This window comes from Suncus etruscus (genome assembly GCF_024139225.1).
Source record: "Suncus etruscus isolate mSunEtr1 chromosome 15 unlocalized genomic scaffold, mSunEtr1.pri.cur SUPER_15_unloc_1, whole genome shotgun sequence".
Lineage (NCBI taxonomy): Eukaryota > Metazoa > Chordata > Mammalia > Eulipotyphla > Soricidae > Suncus > Suncus etruscus.
The window spans coordinates 52,463-68,944 of record NW_026060286.1 but is presented as its reverse complement, the minus strand read 5'-3'; positions in this window follow the sequence as shown (position 1 = coordinate 68,944).

The window sequence follows — 16,482 nt, the reverse complement described above, 5'->3', positions numbered from 1 at the left end:
TGGAGGCAGGGCATTTGCTTTGCCTGCAAAAGGACAATGGTTCGAATACCAGCATCCAATATGGTCCCCCAAGCCTGCCAGGAATGATTTCTGAGCACAGAGCCAGGAGTATTCCCTTATCACTGCTGGGTGTAACCCAATAAAATCTTGAGATCCACTGAAAACAAAGGGTTTGGGAACACATGGACCTGAGGCCATTGCAGGCCAAAAGAAGTCTGCACCCTCCCCCTCTCAGAGCAGCAATTGGGGCCAAGGGCTGAATGTTAAAGACCTTCAACTACCCCCACCCTGCTCCTGGCAACCACCCTAGCAACAGGACAGTTAACCAAATTGGAAAGCCTAGAGGTGGGGTGGGGTGGGGAGAACAGCTAGAAAAGCCTACTTGGAACAAAGGACCATTGCCCGGGGCCAGGGTGGCAGCATCTCCCTGAGACCTTGGGGTTTCAAACATTCCTTGTGGGAAGTGTATCAGGGGGGCTCTTTCTCGGATATGGAGCCACATCTCGCCAAAATCAGGGCTGGCCAGAGCTCAGCAGTCAGAAGTGTCTGCCAAGCCAGACTTTCCTGCACAGCTGGAGTCCTGGATTCCCCCAATCACTCCCCAGGAGCCAGATCTGGAGAGAGTGAAGGGAGAGCTGCAGATTCCCTCTAGGGCCGCCGCCTCTTCCCCCCAACTCCTAGGAGGCACTTGGGGTCTCCCAGGCACCACTCGGGCAGTTCTTTCCTTGGTCGAGTCTGAAAATTCCCGCCTGGGCTTGTTCTATCCCGTGATCTCCCTCGACCGCCCGCTCCCCCGCCGCCTCCCGCATCTCGATCATCGTGGGGTGTCGGTACCGAACCCCACTCACCCACTTGCAAAGCCGAGCGTCCTGGGCGGCCGACCCTCCCCACCCCCACTAGCCTCTTTCTCGGCCTCTTCTCTGTAAGGGAAGATCCGGATCTTCATAGGAACAAAGGCAACAAGATCCAAGTTCCGCGCTCTCCGTCGGTCCCACCTCTGGGCGCCACCGCCTCCCCCAATTTCCCGGGCGCCCCCGCCGCTCACCTGGCTGTGACCCCGGGCTCCACGCGCTCAGAGCGGCCGATCGTCCCTCCAGACCCCACCCCACGGGGACCCGGCTGGCCAGATCAGTACAGAAGGCAGCTCAAAGACCGAACCCGGAAGGGGAAGCAAAGGACGCTGCGGGCTAGATGACATCACAGCTACTCCCGCCGACCTCTTAAAGGGACATCCTGAGCTTGGCTGCAGCCACTCCCTTTTCCAAAGTATTTCACACCGGAGCCTGAGAGATAGCATGGAGGTAGGGCGTTGGCCTTGCGTGCAGAGGAACGGTGGTTCGAATCCCTGCATCCCATATGGTCCCCTGAGCCTGCCAGGAGCGATTTCTGAGCATACAGGAGGGAGTAATCCCTGAACACCTCCTGATGTGATTCCCCCAAAATATCATTTTACTCAGCTTATATGAAAATTACTCCTCTGAATGGGCATTGCCCATACAACCCTAAACCATTGACCATCTACGCAAACAACCACAATTCTCTACAACATCTCCAGAAGCAAACCTCTACCAGGAAACACCCTGCAGCTACCCTGGCATTGACTTACCCCAAGGAGTGTTCTCTTAACACCCAGAAGGCTCAGTAACAGCAACAACCTGCAAGCAGGACAGGATGCACCGCCCCCCCCCCTTTTTTTTAAAGAAGAGCTTACTAAACTTTCTGCTGGAGATTTAATGCACTCACTGTGATTCAATAATTTTTAAAAAATATACTGTTACTGAACTTTTTCTTCTTTCCTTTCTCTTCCATCTTTTTAGTTTTTCTTTCAATTTTCTATTTTTTCAAATCAGGTTGCTTTTGGTCTTCCTAAAACAAATGGATTATGATCAACTGTGTAATGTAATTATGTCAACTATGTAATGCATTTTCTTTAAATAAAGTAAATATAAAAATAAAAATAAAGCTATGCATCTGATAGTCAAAAGAATTTCAGTTTCCAAAGACTTAGGGAAATTGTGGCACTAGGGTTCATAACATCCAAAAATAAACACTCCTACCTTGACTTGAACACATTCTTCCTGTGTCCATAAACTATGCTTATCATATCTTGCTTTTCATTAAGTGTACATTGTGACAGAATGGGCAGAAATGAGCCACTGTAGCACCTTCACAGCAAAACCTACTTTGAGCAGACAGCTACCTCTCATTCAAAGATCCATTTGGTGGATGACAGCCAGAGCTTCCTAAGCATTGGAACCCTGGCTAGAGGTGACAACAAAGCGAATATGACTTTCTAAGATGGTTACAGAGCCATAAGCCATGTGTTTAGGCAAAGTGTTCTTGAGAGAAATATCCCTGTGGCTGGGTCTCTTAATGTTTTTATTAGGAAGTGTATGAATAGATTTGGGAAATGTATATCAGTTCATTGGAGAGATGGGAGAAATCCTGGGATCAAATGCTCTCTAAATGGTAGGAATCCACTAATCCCTTAAGGTTTCTGCAGGCCATCACCCATATCTCTATTTTATCAAGAAAATTAAAATTGCTTTATGCTTTTAGCAGTAAATCTCAGGATCATAAGGGATTGATCATCATATGGGATGAGTCATATGATCCAGCTATACCACTCCTAGGGATATACTCCAGGAATACAAAAAACACAATACATAAATGCCTTCTGCACACCTATATTAATTGCAGCACTGTTTACAATAGACAGAATATGGGAACAACCAATATACCCTTCAACAGATGAATGGTTCAAGAGACTGTGGTATACACAAACATGCAATGCAGCCGTCAGAAGAGAGGAAGACATGAATTTTTCCTATACATGATGGAGATGGAAATTATTAGGCTGAGTGAAGTAAGTCAGAGGGAGAGAGATTAATATAGAATAGTCTCACATATCAATGGGATTTCAGAAAATTAAATGACATTATTGTAATAATGCTCAGAGATAATAGAGATGAGGGCTGGAAGGACCAGCTCACAATATGAAGCTCACCTGTAACAGTGCTTAGTTCAGTTAGTTAAATAAGTACATTGACAACTATTATGATAATGGTTGTGAGAGAGAACTAGAATGCCTATCTCGAATATGCTGCAGAGGCCCAAGGCAGCCAGGGCCCGGTGTTAAAAGGCACATAGGGGCATGTGGGGCCTGTCAGATAGGTCTTTTTATATTTTTATATTTTTATTTTCAGTTTTTGGCTGACAACCAGCTTCGCTCAGGGGTTACTCCTGGCTCTGGACACCGAAATAGCCTCTGGTGCCAGAGAGATAGCACTGTGGTAGGGCATTTGCCTTGTATGCAGAAGAAAGGTGGTTCAAATCCTGGCATCCCATATGGTCCCTCGAGCTACCAGGAGTTATTTCTTTCTTATTTTTTTATTTTTGGATCACACCAGGTGACCCAGTGCTCAGGGGTTACTCCTGGCTCTACACTCAAAAATGGCCCCTGGCAGGCATGGGGAACCATATGGGATGCTAGGATTCAAACCACCATCCTTCTGGACGCAAGGCAAATGCCTTACCTCCATGCTACCTCTCTGCCCCCAGGAGTGATTTCTGAGCATAGAGCCAGGAGTAACCCCTGAGCACTGCCAGGTGTGACCTCCTCCCGCCAAAAGAAAGAGAGAAATTACCCCTAGCACTTGTATGGGACCATATGGATTGTAGGGATTCAAACTATGGTCCATTTCGGGTCTGCTGCGTGCAAGTCAAATGCCCTACCACTGTGCTATTTCTCCAGGTTCCAGGAGGGTCCTTGTGATTACTCACAGATGCCAATATGTAGGATCTGATCGCCATGGACTCAGAGAGAAGAAAACAAAATATATTTTTATTTCTTCTGGTTTTTGAGGGCTACTGCCACTGCCAGGGGTGTTTTAGAGAGAGAAAGGGAGTTTAAAAGAAATTCACCTGCCAAAATAGTTCACGGAGACTTGAGTAGAAAGAAGTAGAAGGTAGAAAGAAAAGGGAATAGGTATAAAGCAGGCAGCATCTCTCTGATGCTTTATCTCTGGTCCCCCACAAGTCAGTCGGCCTGTTCTGATCATTATGCTAGGCTCCGCCCAAAAGGTTCAAACTTTTCTTTTGGTTTTTTTTTCTTTTTTTCTCTTTTGGTTTTTTTTATATGTCAGGTGATGGTCTGTAAAATGCATAGTAGTTGTCAGCTGCATTTTTTGGATACTTCATTAAAAGCTTCAAATCTGAGAGACAGGTATAGGAAAGACATGAAACTGTTTAAGGAAAGTAAAAACTCAAAATTTTAGGGGAAAGGGGCAGCGAATTCTTTCTAGCTGCCAGTATTGTGCAAGGTGATGCTGAACATCTTTTTTCCCCTTTGGTTGTTGGGCCAGAAATTAAAAAAATGAGACCAAGCTCTAAGTCAGCAGGTGAGACTCTTGCCTTGAAGATGCCATCAGGGTTCAATCTCTGCATCTCATGTGTCCTCAGGCTCCAGAGTGAAGAGCCCAGAGTAATCCTGTGTTGCCCCAGGCTACAAAGGAAAACAAATGAATAGAGACAAAAATGAACAATGAATACAAAAATGACCAGTGGATATCTGAAAATGAGGGATTTGTGCCTCTGAACATCATTATTTTATTGAAGGTTGATGTGATCAGAGCTGGCCTAGTGCTGGTGGGGGAGTGTTTGCAAAGGAATCTTGTTGATTTCTCTCCTAGGGGAATTCTCCCTTCTCAGGCAGTTCACCTTCTCCCTTCTCCCTTTCTCTAAGACCTGCTGAAGTCCAGCAGGAGGGAAAACTGTTCCAAACTCAGGAGTGTGGGAATTGCCTTTCACGGCCTGGAGATGCATTATTACCTGGTTCTTTAGGCCTCTGAGCAGAAATGAAGTGACATCAGAGCCTCCTGGTCTATTTCTGGAACTCTAAATGGTCTTGAATCTGGTTTCTTCAGTCTTAAATTTTTTTTTTAAATTTCTATGATGGTAGACATCTTTCTGGATCATTTACTCTGAGAAGAGAGTGAGGGGAGCATCATCTGACTGTCCTTGTCCTTTCTGCTACGTTTCTCCTTGGTATCCTTCCAGACTTCATTTCTGCAGAACCTGAGAGCAAGTATGAAGGCCTGAAGTTCAAGGTGGGTGTTTGGGGGGAAGATTTCATTTCTGGCCATCACAAGGCCACTCTAACCTAGTGAGACCTGTTGGGCCTTATGGGAACTTGGGAGAGATCTAATTTTTGCTGTGCAATTCAACAACCTTAAGGGCTGAATTACCACTTGGGCCCCTATAGTCAGATTTTTATTTTCTTCAAAAAACCAAACAGGATAGTTATGTAGGAAAGTATCAGGAAGATCCCTTTGGCATGATATCTTAAAATTTCTGGATGTGGATATAGTTGAAATGTCATGCACATGCAAAATCTCTGTTTTCCTTTTCTTTCCATTTTCTTAGCACAAGCACCCTTAATTTTGGCAATCCTGACTCCCAGGTGATTGAAGTTTAACTCTGGCTAATAAAAGTGGGTGAAAAGCAGCAAATAAAGGAAGCTTGGATGACTCAGTAAAATTAAAAATGATTTGCCTCGGGGCCGGGAAGGTGGCGCTAGAGGTAAGGTGTCTGCCTTACAAGCGCTAGCCAAGGAACGGACCGCGGTTTGATCCCCCGGCGTCCCATATGGTCCCCCCAAGCCAGGGGCGATTTCTGAGCACATAGCCAGGAGTAACCCCTGAGCGTCAAACGGGTGTGGCCCAAAAACCAAAAAAAAAAAATGATTTGCCTCTGGATACCCATGGAGGAAATAAAATTTTGACTCTGATTTCTTGTGTGAAACTGAAATCTCAGACCACTCAGAATCACCTCCACAGACTGACATTCAGGTTTTTATTACATCCACAAAACCAAATATGGAAGTTTTTTAGGACAGTGTCTTGAGGAAAGTTCGTCCATCTGGCACAATGTCTTTAATATGTTGGATGTGGAAATAGCCGAAATGGATTTTTAGGGGTTTTGGAAGGAGGAAGAAGGGTCTGGGATCAAATGTTTTAAAAATGGTGAGAACTGGGGCCGGAGCAGTGGTGCAGAGGTAGTGTGTATGCCTTGCACATGGGTGCCCTAGGACCAAACATGATTGGATTCCCCAGTATCCCATATGGTCCCCAAGCCTGCCAGGAGCAATTTATGAGCATAGAGCTAGGAGTAACCCCTGAGAGTTACTGAGCGTGGCTCAAAAACCAAAAAAATTAGTATTAAAAATGAAAGAAATCTAGGCCAGATGAATGAATTTGAGAAAGGGCAGTAATGGGAAGCTGCGAATCCTGGTGGTCAGGATTCGAACCCCCGTCCTTCTGCATGCAAGGCAAACACCTTACTTCCATACTGTTTCTCTGGCCCCTGTTTTTATACTACTTCTTATGCTCTGAGGTCAACATATAGCTCAACATTCACCCAGTGAGTACATTTACTATCTTCATCCAGTGTTTCTTTGTACTATAAATAAATGAGATCATCCTGTATTTTTTTCTTCTCTTGATTGATTTCACTAAGTAAGCGACCTTTTCTGCCCCTGTGCTCAGGCCTCACTCTGGGTGGTGTTCAGGGGCCATATGAAGTGCTGGGTATAGATTTCTGGTCAGGAGCTTCCAAAGAAATTGCACCAGCTGCTGTATTATCATTCTTGCCTGCTGTTTCAATTACTGAACAATTTAGTCAATAACTAAAGTTCACTCATATAGGTGGTTTAAACACTTTCATTTCCTAATGTTGAATATTTGTATATTCCAATCCCCAGCAGTTCGCTACCCCTAAGCACTGCAAGCAACAACTGTGCACACAGAAAGGAGGCACCCATGGCTATGCCCACTCACATACTCAAAAATCCCTTATGTTGCAAGTCAGTCCCTGAAGAGGTTGACTGATGGAGGGATGGAGGATACGGTCTTTCCCCTTCAGCTCGAAGCATGCATCTGCCACACTGTCTAGCCGACGGTTCTGCGGTGAAACGGCGAGTAAACAGCTTACAGACACTCAGGCTTGTGGAAATATTAGCTTTATTCGGTGGACAAGACTGAAGTCCAAAGACTCAGCCTCAGTTCCAGCAAAAAGCCTCTTGCCTTCCAAAGACCCTTGTTTTTATCCCCCAGAATCAGGTACCACCCAATGGTGGGATCAGATACCACCCAATGGTGGAAGCAGAATCAGGTACTACCCTAGGGTGGGGGCAGAATGCCAGGTCACACCCTAGGGTAGGGCTCAATCTCTGATCAGGTTAGGGCCAGTAACATAATAATCCCCTAAAATATTTACATACACAACACCTTAGATAACCCTTTCCACCAATCCCTAAGCCCCATTTTGAGCCATGTTTCTTATGTAGAATTCTCCAATTCACTCATGTTACTGAGAGAGCATGAAAAGTTGATGCTCTCCTACAAATTCAATATTCTATACACAGATATCTTGAGTCAGAAACTTCATCCAGGGGGTGTGTGATAGTACAGCAGGGAATGCATTTGCCTTTCATGCAGCAGACCTGAATTTGATCCCTAGCATCCTATATGATCAACAGATCGCACCAGGAGTAATTCCTGAGCATTGCTAGGTGTGGCACAAAAATAAACATTAGCAAAAATGTCTCTCTTTTAGAAACATATATAATTAGAAATATACATACACACATATACATGTCACAGAATGTAAGCCATTTGCCTTGCACAGGGCCACCATGAGTTTGATCCCTGTCATTCATATGTCTTTCAGGTCTGCAGAAGTAATTTGAGAGCACACAGCTATGAATAACTTTGAACCCAGGAGTTATGGACAAAACATAAGTAAATATTAAAAATAAAATAAAAAAAAAACAGCTAAATCTCCACTGCACATGTGATCAGTTCCCACTCTCCATCTCTGTATGACCTGTAGAATACTTAGTGGCTTGGATCACCCGATCTAAACAAGAAGAAGTCAAGAAGAAGCAAACTCTCCCCTTTCTTGCCAAGTGCCTGGTGTGAAGAGGGAGCCTGGCTGTTCAATAATGAGGAGGGCATCCCAGTGATGTCACAGAACTCCCGCTTTCCCTCCCCTGCATTCCTTTTCCCTTGTGGTTCCACCAACCGCCAAGCTTGAGGTGGAGAGCAGATCCCCTGGGTGAGGGGTTGTCCGGAGGAACGTTTTTCTTTCTGTCCATAGAGGGCATAGAGGGGCAGTGCTGAGCACCACGATAGTCCAGAGTCATGGCCAGTTGAAAGGCAGGAGCACCCAGGGGCGGTGCGGGGGTGGTGAGCTAGAGACCAGGACAGACCGATGGCTAGAGCAGACAAATGGGTGAACAGGATTCAGTATCAACACCCCAAGATGACCGAGACGCAGGATGGGATGCGAAGCAGGTTATTGAGGAAGAACAAGATTTGAACTATCTCATGTGGGAACTTTCATAAACGACAGAGAAGGAAACGAACCAAATGATGTATGTAGGGTTCCATTGACTCAAGGATTTGGGGGCCAGAGGCAGCAGCCCCCAGAGGGGAACCTGACCCTTTGGCTCTCTCCAGCTCTGGCTCCTGGGAAGCACCTGGGAGATCCAGGACCTGTGCTTTACAGGAAACTCAGGCCTGCACAGCAAGAGGACCCTGGCAGTGCACATGGACGGCCCAGATTCAATCCCCTCCAACCCACATTGTTCCCTGAATTCCCTAAGTCTGAGCACATAGGATATGGCTCAAAAAAAACCATACAGAAGGTGACCATAGAGATAGCACAGCGGTAGGGCATTTGCCTTGCAAGCAGCAGACCCTGGACCAAGGGTGGCTCGAATCCTGGCATCCCACATACCCCTGTGCCTGCCAGAAGCGATTTCTAAGCAGAGAGCCAGGAGTAACCCCTAGGCGCCTGCCGGGTGTGGTCCCAAAACCCAAACAAACAAACAAACAAACAAACAGGAAAACCAGTCAGACAGACTGAAGGAGAACTGTGTTCTCTAGTCTAGAGAGAGCTCTAGTTTCTTCACAAAGCCTACCCCAATGCACATACCATAATGAAAGCTGGAAATTCCCCAGGTCTGAAAGGATATGCTGTCACCTTGGCCCCAGGCAACACTTGTCCTTTGTTCCAAGTTGGCTTTTCTAGGCTTTCTCCGAAGCTGCCCTCTTGGGGCTTCTGCACTGGGTGAGAGTCCTGTTCTAGGGTGGTTGCCAGGGGCAGGTTGGGGTAGTTGGAATCCTTGACATTCCTCTCCTGGCTAATGTTCCTGAGGGAAACTCTCTGGGAGAGGGAGGGTCCAGCCTTCCGTGGATCTTCAGTGGTTCCAGGTGAAGGTGTTGTCTTTAATTCCTCTTTTTTTTTTTTATTTTTGGATCACACCCGGCAGCTCAGGACTTACTCCTGACTCTACCCTCAGAAATTGCTGGACCCTTCCCCACTCAGAAAGGCAGGAACAGAGGCCTAGGGAGCAAAGTCCAAGACCTTCAGCTACCCCACCCTGCCCCTGGCAACCACCCTAGCAACAGCACTCTTATTGGAAAGCCACAGGAGGGCAGATTGGGGAACACCTAGACAAGCCTACTTGGAACATGGCCTGGGGCCATGGTGGCAGCATCTCCCTTCAGACCTGGGGGGGGGGGGGCGGGCTTTCAAGCCTTCATTATGTAACGAGTATCAGGGTGAGCTTTCTCTAAAGTTGAGCCCTATCCTGCAATGGTCATCAGGGCTGGCTGGGACTCGGCAGTCAGAACTCTCCCTCAAGCCTGACTTTCCAGCACAGCTCAAGTCCTGGAACCCCAATCAATCCCCAGGAGCGAAGTGGAGAGAGTGAAGGGGCAGCTTCCCTCTAGGGCCGCCGCCTCTTCCCCCAATTTCTAGGAGCCACCAGGGGCCTACCCGGAATCACTCGGGCTGTTCTTCCCTCGGTCGTGTCTGAAGATTCCCGCCTGGGCTCGTTCAAGCCCGTGTTCTCCCTCGACCGCCCGCTTCCCTGTCGCCTCCCGCATCTCGATCATCTTGGGGTGTCGGTACCGAACCCCGCTCACCCACTTGCCAAAATAAGTGCCCTGGGCGGCAGATCCACCCGACTGGCCCCTTTCTCGGTCTCGTCTGCCTAAGGAGAAGATCCGCAACAAGATCCAACCTCCGCGCCCTGGGTCTGTCCCACCACTGTGCGCCAACACCTCCCCCATTTCCCCGGGGCGCCTCCGCATCTCACCTGGCAGTGACCCGGGGCTCCACGCGCTCAGAGCAGCCGATGGTCCCTACAGATCCCGCACCCACATGCAATCCCCGGGCAGGACCAGTCCGAAGAGATGGCAGCTCAAGGCTGAGCAGGGGCACAGGCACGCAAAGGACCCTGCGAGCTAGATGACGTCACACCTACTTCCTGACGACGTCATAGAGGGAAGTCCTTAGCTTGGCTTCAGGCAGTCCTTTTTCAAAATTATTTCACCCTTCTTTGATTAAAATTATGCATCTGATTTTCAAAATAACTTCAATTTCCAAAGAATCAGGACAATTGGGACACTAGGGATCCATGACATCCAAAAATAAACACACCTGCCTTGACTTGCACACTTTCTTCCTGTGTCCACAAAACTATGTTTATCTTCTCTTGCTTTTCATTAAGTGTACATTGTGACAGTAGCTAGAAATGGGCCACTGTAGCACCTTCGCAGCAAAACGTACTTTAAGCAGACAGCTACCCCGCTCACCCACTTGCCAAAATAAGTGCCCTGGGAGGCAGATCCACCCGACTGGCCTCTTTCTAGGTCTGCCTATGGAGATGATCAGCAACAAGATCCAACCTCCGCGCTCTCGATCAAAGATTCATCTCGTGAGTGACAGCAGCTTCCTTAGCATTGAAACCCCAAGTTCCCTGACTGGAGTGACAGCAAAGAGAGAAGGGCTTTTTTTATTATGGTCACAGCAGCATAAGCCGGGTGTTTAGGCAAAGTGATCTCTAGAGGGATATTCCTGTGACTTGGTTTCTGAATGTTTTTATGAAGAAGAGTATGAATAGATTTGGGAAAATGTATATCGGCTCATTGGAAAGATGGAAGAAATCCTGGGATAGAATTCTCTCTAAATAGTAGGAATGTGAACGATATATCCACTAATCCCCTCACATTTCTGTGGGTCATCACCCATATCTCTATTTAATCAAGGAAATTAAAATCGTTTCATTCAGGGCTGGAGAGATAGCATGGAGGTAAGGTGTTTGCCTTTCATGCAGAAGGACGGTGGTTCAAATCCCAACAACTCTTATGGTCCCCTCAGGCTGCCAGGAGCGATTTCTGAGCATAGAGGCAGGAGTAACCCCTGAGCACTGCCAGGTGTGACCCAAAAACAAAAACAAAGTCGCATCATGCTTTTAAGTAAATCTCTAGATCATATGGAATTTATGTTCATATGGGATGAATCATATGATCCAACTAACCACTCCTAGGGATATACCCTAGGAACACAAAAGCACAATACAAAAATGCCTTCTGCACACCTATATTCATTGCAGACACCCCTGAGCCTGTGGAGACCCCCTCATACACTCTCTGGTCTGGAATTTGGTGGTTGGTGGAACAACAAGGGAGAAAGGACTTGTGGCAGGGGAAGAGTGCAGGTTTAGTGACTTCACTGGATTCCCTCCACATTATTAAAGGCTCCATCTTCTCACCAGGCATTTAGCATGAAAGGTGAGTTTTGCTTCTCCTTGACTTAGATTGGGTGATCCAAACTGCTGTGGTCTCCAGATTATATAGAGAATGGAGAGTGGGAACCAATCAGATTAAACCTGCATTAGAAATTTAGGGGTGTTTTTATTTATTTGTTTATTTATTTATTTTATTGATTTTTGCCACAACTCCTGGACTCAATGGTTATTAATGGCTCGGTGCTCTCAAATTACTCCTGCAGATCCAGCAGATCATAGGAATACCAGGAATCAAACACACATCATACCTGTACAAGACAAATGGCCTACACGCTGTGTTATAGGTAGGTAGATAGGTAGGTAGGTAGGTATGTAGGTAGGTAGGTAAGTAAGTAGGTAGGTAGGTAGGTAGGTAGGTAGGTAGGTAGGTAATAGGTAGGTAGGTAGGTTAGGTAGGTAGGTAAGTAGGTAGGTAGATAGATTTCCAAAAGAGAGAAATAGTTTTGCTCATGTTTTTTTGTGTTTTTTTTGTTTGTTTTTGGACCACACCCGGCAGTGCTCAGGGGTTACTCCTGGCTGTGTGCTCAGAAATAGCTCCTGGCAGGCACTGGGGACAATATGGGACACCGGGATTCGAACCAACCACCTTTGGTGCTGGATCAGCTGCTTGCAAAGCAAACACCGCTGCGCTATCTCTCCGGGCCCATGTTTATTTTTCTGACACACCCAGCAATGCTCAGGAATTACTCCTGCTGTGATCTGAAGATTAAATGTGATGCTGGGGATCAAATCCATGTCTGCTGCATGCAAGACGAATGCATTCCCTGCTGTACTATCACCTCAACTCCTAGATGAAATTTCTGACCCAAGATATCTGTGTACATAACATTGAATTTACACCTGGAGCAACAACCTTTCATTCTCTCCCTTTTCATGAGTGAACTGCAGACTTCTGCTTAAGACATATGGCTCAGAATGGGGCTAGGGGTTGTGGGAAGGGTTCCTTAAGTGATATTTGAGCATGTAAGTGGGCATAGATATTTGTGCTCTAGATTTCCTCCTTCCTGTGTGTTCAGTTGTTTCTTGCAGTGCTTGGGGAGGACACTGCTGAGGACTGGAATATACAAATATTTAATATCATAAAAATGCTTAATAACCCTTTCTGATTGAGCTTAGAAGTTTAGTTGTAAGGGTCAGAGAGAGACCACAGAGGTAGGGCATTTGCCTTGCACACGGCCAAACCAGGAAGGACCCTGGCTTGGTCCCCTGCATCCCATATGTAAAACCGAGTTTCCCAGGAGCAATTTCTGAGTGCAGAGCCAGGAGCAACCCCTGAGCACTGTGAGGTGTGGCCCAGAATTCAAAACTTTAGTTGGAGACTGATTAAATTTTTTAAAAAGTGGTAATACAGCAGATGGGAGAATTTCTTTGCAATCTCCTGACAGGGATTCTATACCCAGCACCCCATATGACCGGTGAATACCAAGAGTGAAGCCTGAGCACAGAGACAGAAAAGGTCCCTTGTTGGGAGAAATAAACCAAAGAAGAAAGACAAACACAGCATTATCTTATTTATATATAGTACAAAGAAACACTGGATGAAGATACTTAATGTAATCACTGGGTGGATATCAAAATAAATGTTGACCTCAGAGCATAAGAATTAAGATAAGCGGGCCCGGAGAGATAGCACAGCGATGTTTGCCTTGCAAGCAGCCGATCCATGACCAAAGGTGGTTGGTTCGAAATCCGTTGTTCCATATGGTCCCCCGTGCCTGCCAGGACCTCTTTCTGAGCAGACAGCCAGGAGTAACCCCTGAGCAATGCCGGGTGTGGCCCAAAAACCAAAAAAAAAATTAAGATATGGGGCCAGGGGACAGAGAGATAGCATGGAGGTAAGGCATTTGCCTTTCATGCAGAAGGTTGGTGGTTTATTCTTGTTTTGTTTTTTTGGGTCACACCCGGCGGTGCTCAGGGGTTACTCCTGGCTGCTCAGAAATAGCTCCTGGCAGGCATGGGGGACCATATGGGACACCGGGATTCGAACCAACCACCTTTGGTCCTAAATTGGCTGCTTGAAAGGCAAACGCCGATGTGCTATCTCTCCGGGCCCAGGTTTTTGGTTTGAATCCCAGCATCCCAAATGGTCCCCTGAGCCTACTAGGAGTGATTTGTGAGCAGAAAGGCAGGAGTAACCCCTGAGCGCTGCCAGGTGTGACCCAAAAAAGAAAAGAAAAAAAAAGAAAAAAGATAGGGGCCGGAGAAATAGTATGGAGGTAAGGCGTTTGCCTTGTATGCAGAAGGACAATAGTTCAAATCCCAGCATCCCATATGGTCCCCCATGCCTGACAGGAGCCAGGAATAATGCCTGAGTGCTGTTAGGTGTAACCCAAAAACTAAAACCAAAACCAAAACCAAAAACAACAACAACAACAACAACAAAAAAAAACAAGAACAAAGAAGAGGAGTTAGCTCAGTCTCACCTGAGTCTGCTCAGCCCAGGTTTACATATAAGACAATCCCTGTTTTTGAAATTGGTTTTGAAACCAATTTGTAAGCAAACAGATACCAAGGAACAAGCAATAATCTTTGTTTTGGATAAAACCAAGTGGTAAACAAATAGATACAAAGGAACCAGGGATCATCTTTTTTGGGTAAAACAAGGTATAATTGAAAAGGTGTGAAGAAAAAATAAAAATAAGTTAGAACTGGAAAATAACAAATAGAAGAAAATCTCCCTAGCTCCCTGAGAACCACCTCCCTAATTTCCACTTCCCTAAACTCTCTGGGAACCAGCTCCCTAACTCCCTAGCTCCCTGACCTCCCTAATTTCCACTTCCCTAAACTCTCTGGGAACCACCTCCCTATCTCCCTAAAACTCTCTGGGAACCTCTCCACTTCCCCACTCCCTGAAAGCTCCCCTTCCTTTGAACTAACCAAAGCCAGACAGCCAGATCTGGGCAACAATTCTCGGAAAGCCCCTAACTCACTTTAGATACGCACATGCTGTCAGGGGAAGAACAAAGATACGCACATGACCCCAGGGGCAGACACTGCCCCATCTGTTACACATGGTAAACAAGATGCCTCCTTCCTGGGCTCTGACGCATAACTTCTTCTGTGGCGGGAGTTAAGGAAAGATGCCTCCTTCCTGGCAGGTGTGTTTCATGATATGTATGGTCTTTTTTACCCTATAAAAGCTTTGCTGAATGCTGGAGGGGGGGCCGAATCTCCTCTACTCGACTCTGAGGTATGTGATTTGGTCCCTGCATGCTGGAATATTAAATCCCTCGTATTATTACAGCAAGTTTGGTCTCCGAGTCTCTGTGGGTGCGCGCATATCCTGAGCCTGGAGCGAAGTACTCTGGGGGGGGGAGTTCCTTCATTTGGGGGCTCAGCCGGGAGATTTGCGACCACCCAGAGACCCCAGACCCACTTGGAGGTGAGCTTTCGTGTCTGTTCGTGTCTGTCTGGGTTGTGCTTCTAGCTGTACTTTTCTCTGAGGTCTGGCGTGATCGCAGTTTTGATTTTACAGACGCTCAGCAAGCCTGAGGTTTCGTGGATAAAGACAGACGTGTCCGGAGGTCCACCGTCCAATCACCCTGGGAGACGTCCCGGGAGGTAGCGGGGACAACCAGGGACGCCTGGTGTACCGCCCCCCCCCCGTCCGGAGAGTCCCAAGGAGAGTAGCTTCCTCATTGAGCTAGGCTGGCGGCAGAGGCCCCTGCCATCCGACTCTTTCAAGTGCCTCTGGGCAACACACTAACCGCACTTGTTCTGGTTTATTTGTCTCTTAATTGTTACTTCTGTGTCAGTTCTCCTTGAAATCAGGACTAAGATGGGACAGACCTTGACGACTCCTTTGACTCTAACCCTCAACCACTGGACTGACGTAAAAGCTAGGGCTCACAATCTGTCTGTCGGGGTACGGAAGGGCCCCTGGCAGACCTTCTGCACCTCTGAGTGGCCAACCTTTGGGGTTGGCTGTCCGCCAGAAGGTGTCTTTAACCTTTCTCTTATTTCCGCAGTAAAAAAGGTCATTTTTCAGTCTGAAGGGGGGCACCCGGACCAAATACCCTACATTCTCGTCTGGCAGGACCTCGTCCAAATTACACCAGCGTGGGTCAAGCCCTGGATATCTGGCCGTCCTGAGCCAACTTCCACTATAATAGCAGTAGCCTCAGATCCCGAGCCCAACCTGCCTGCCCCCTTACGACCTTCAGCTCCCCCGCCCCTCTACCCTGAGATAGACAATGATCTTCTTCTTGACTTCTCCCCCCCCCCCATACTCCCAACCTCAATCCTCTCCCCAGCCGGCACAACCTAACGTGCCACACGTCACTGTGGGGCAACCCTCGGCAGCCGGTACACTCAAACCGGGACCAGCTGGGGGAACCCCCTTCAGGCAATGGGGCCCCCGCCAGGAGATGACTAGCTTCCCCCTTTACAGTACTGGCCTTTTTCCTCGGCAGATCTATATAATTGGAAGACTATGCACCCCTCCTTTTCAGATAATCCCTCTGCCCTGACGGGACTCCTTGAGTCTCTCATGTTCTCTCATCAGCCCACCTGGGACGACTGTCAACAACTGCTCCAGGTCCTCTTCATGACGGAGGAAAGAGAAAGAGTCCTCCTAGAAGCCAGGAAAAACATTCTGGGGGCAGATGGGACTCCCACCAATCTCCCTAACCTCATAGACGAAGGGTTTCCATTGACCAGGCCATCTTGGGACTTCAATACAGCAGAAGGTAGGGAGCGCCTCACGGTCTACCACCGGGCTCTGGTAGCAGGTCTCAGAGGGGCTGCAAGATGCCCCACAAATCTGGCTAAGGTAAGAGAGGTTGTCCAGGGTCCAGCTGAGCCGCCCTCGGTTTTCCTGGAAC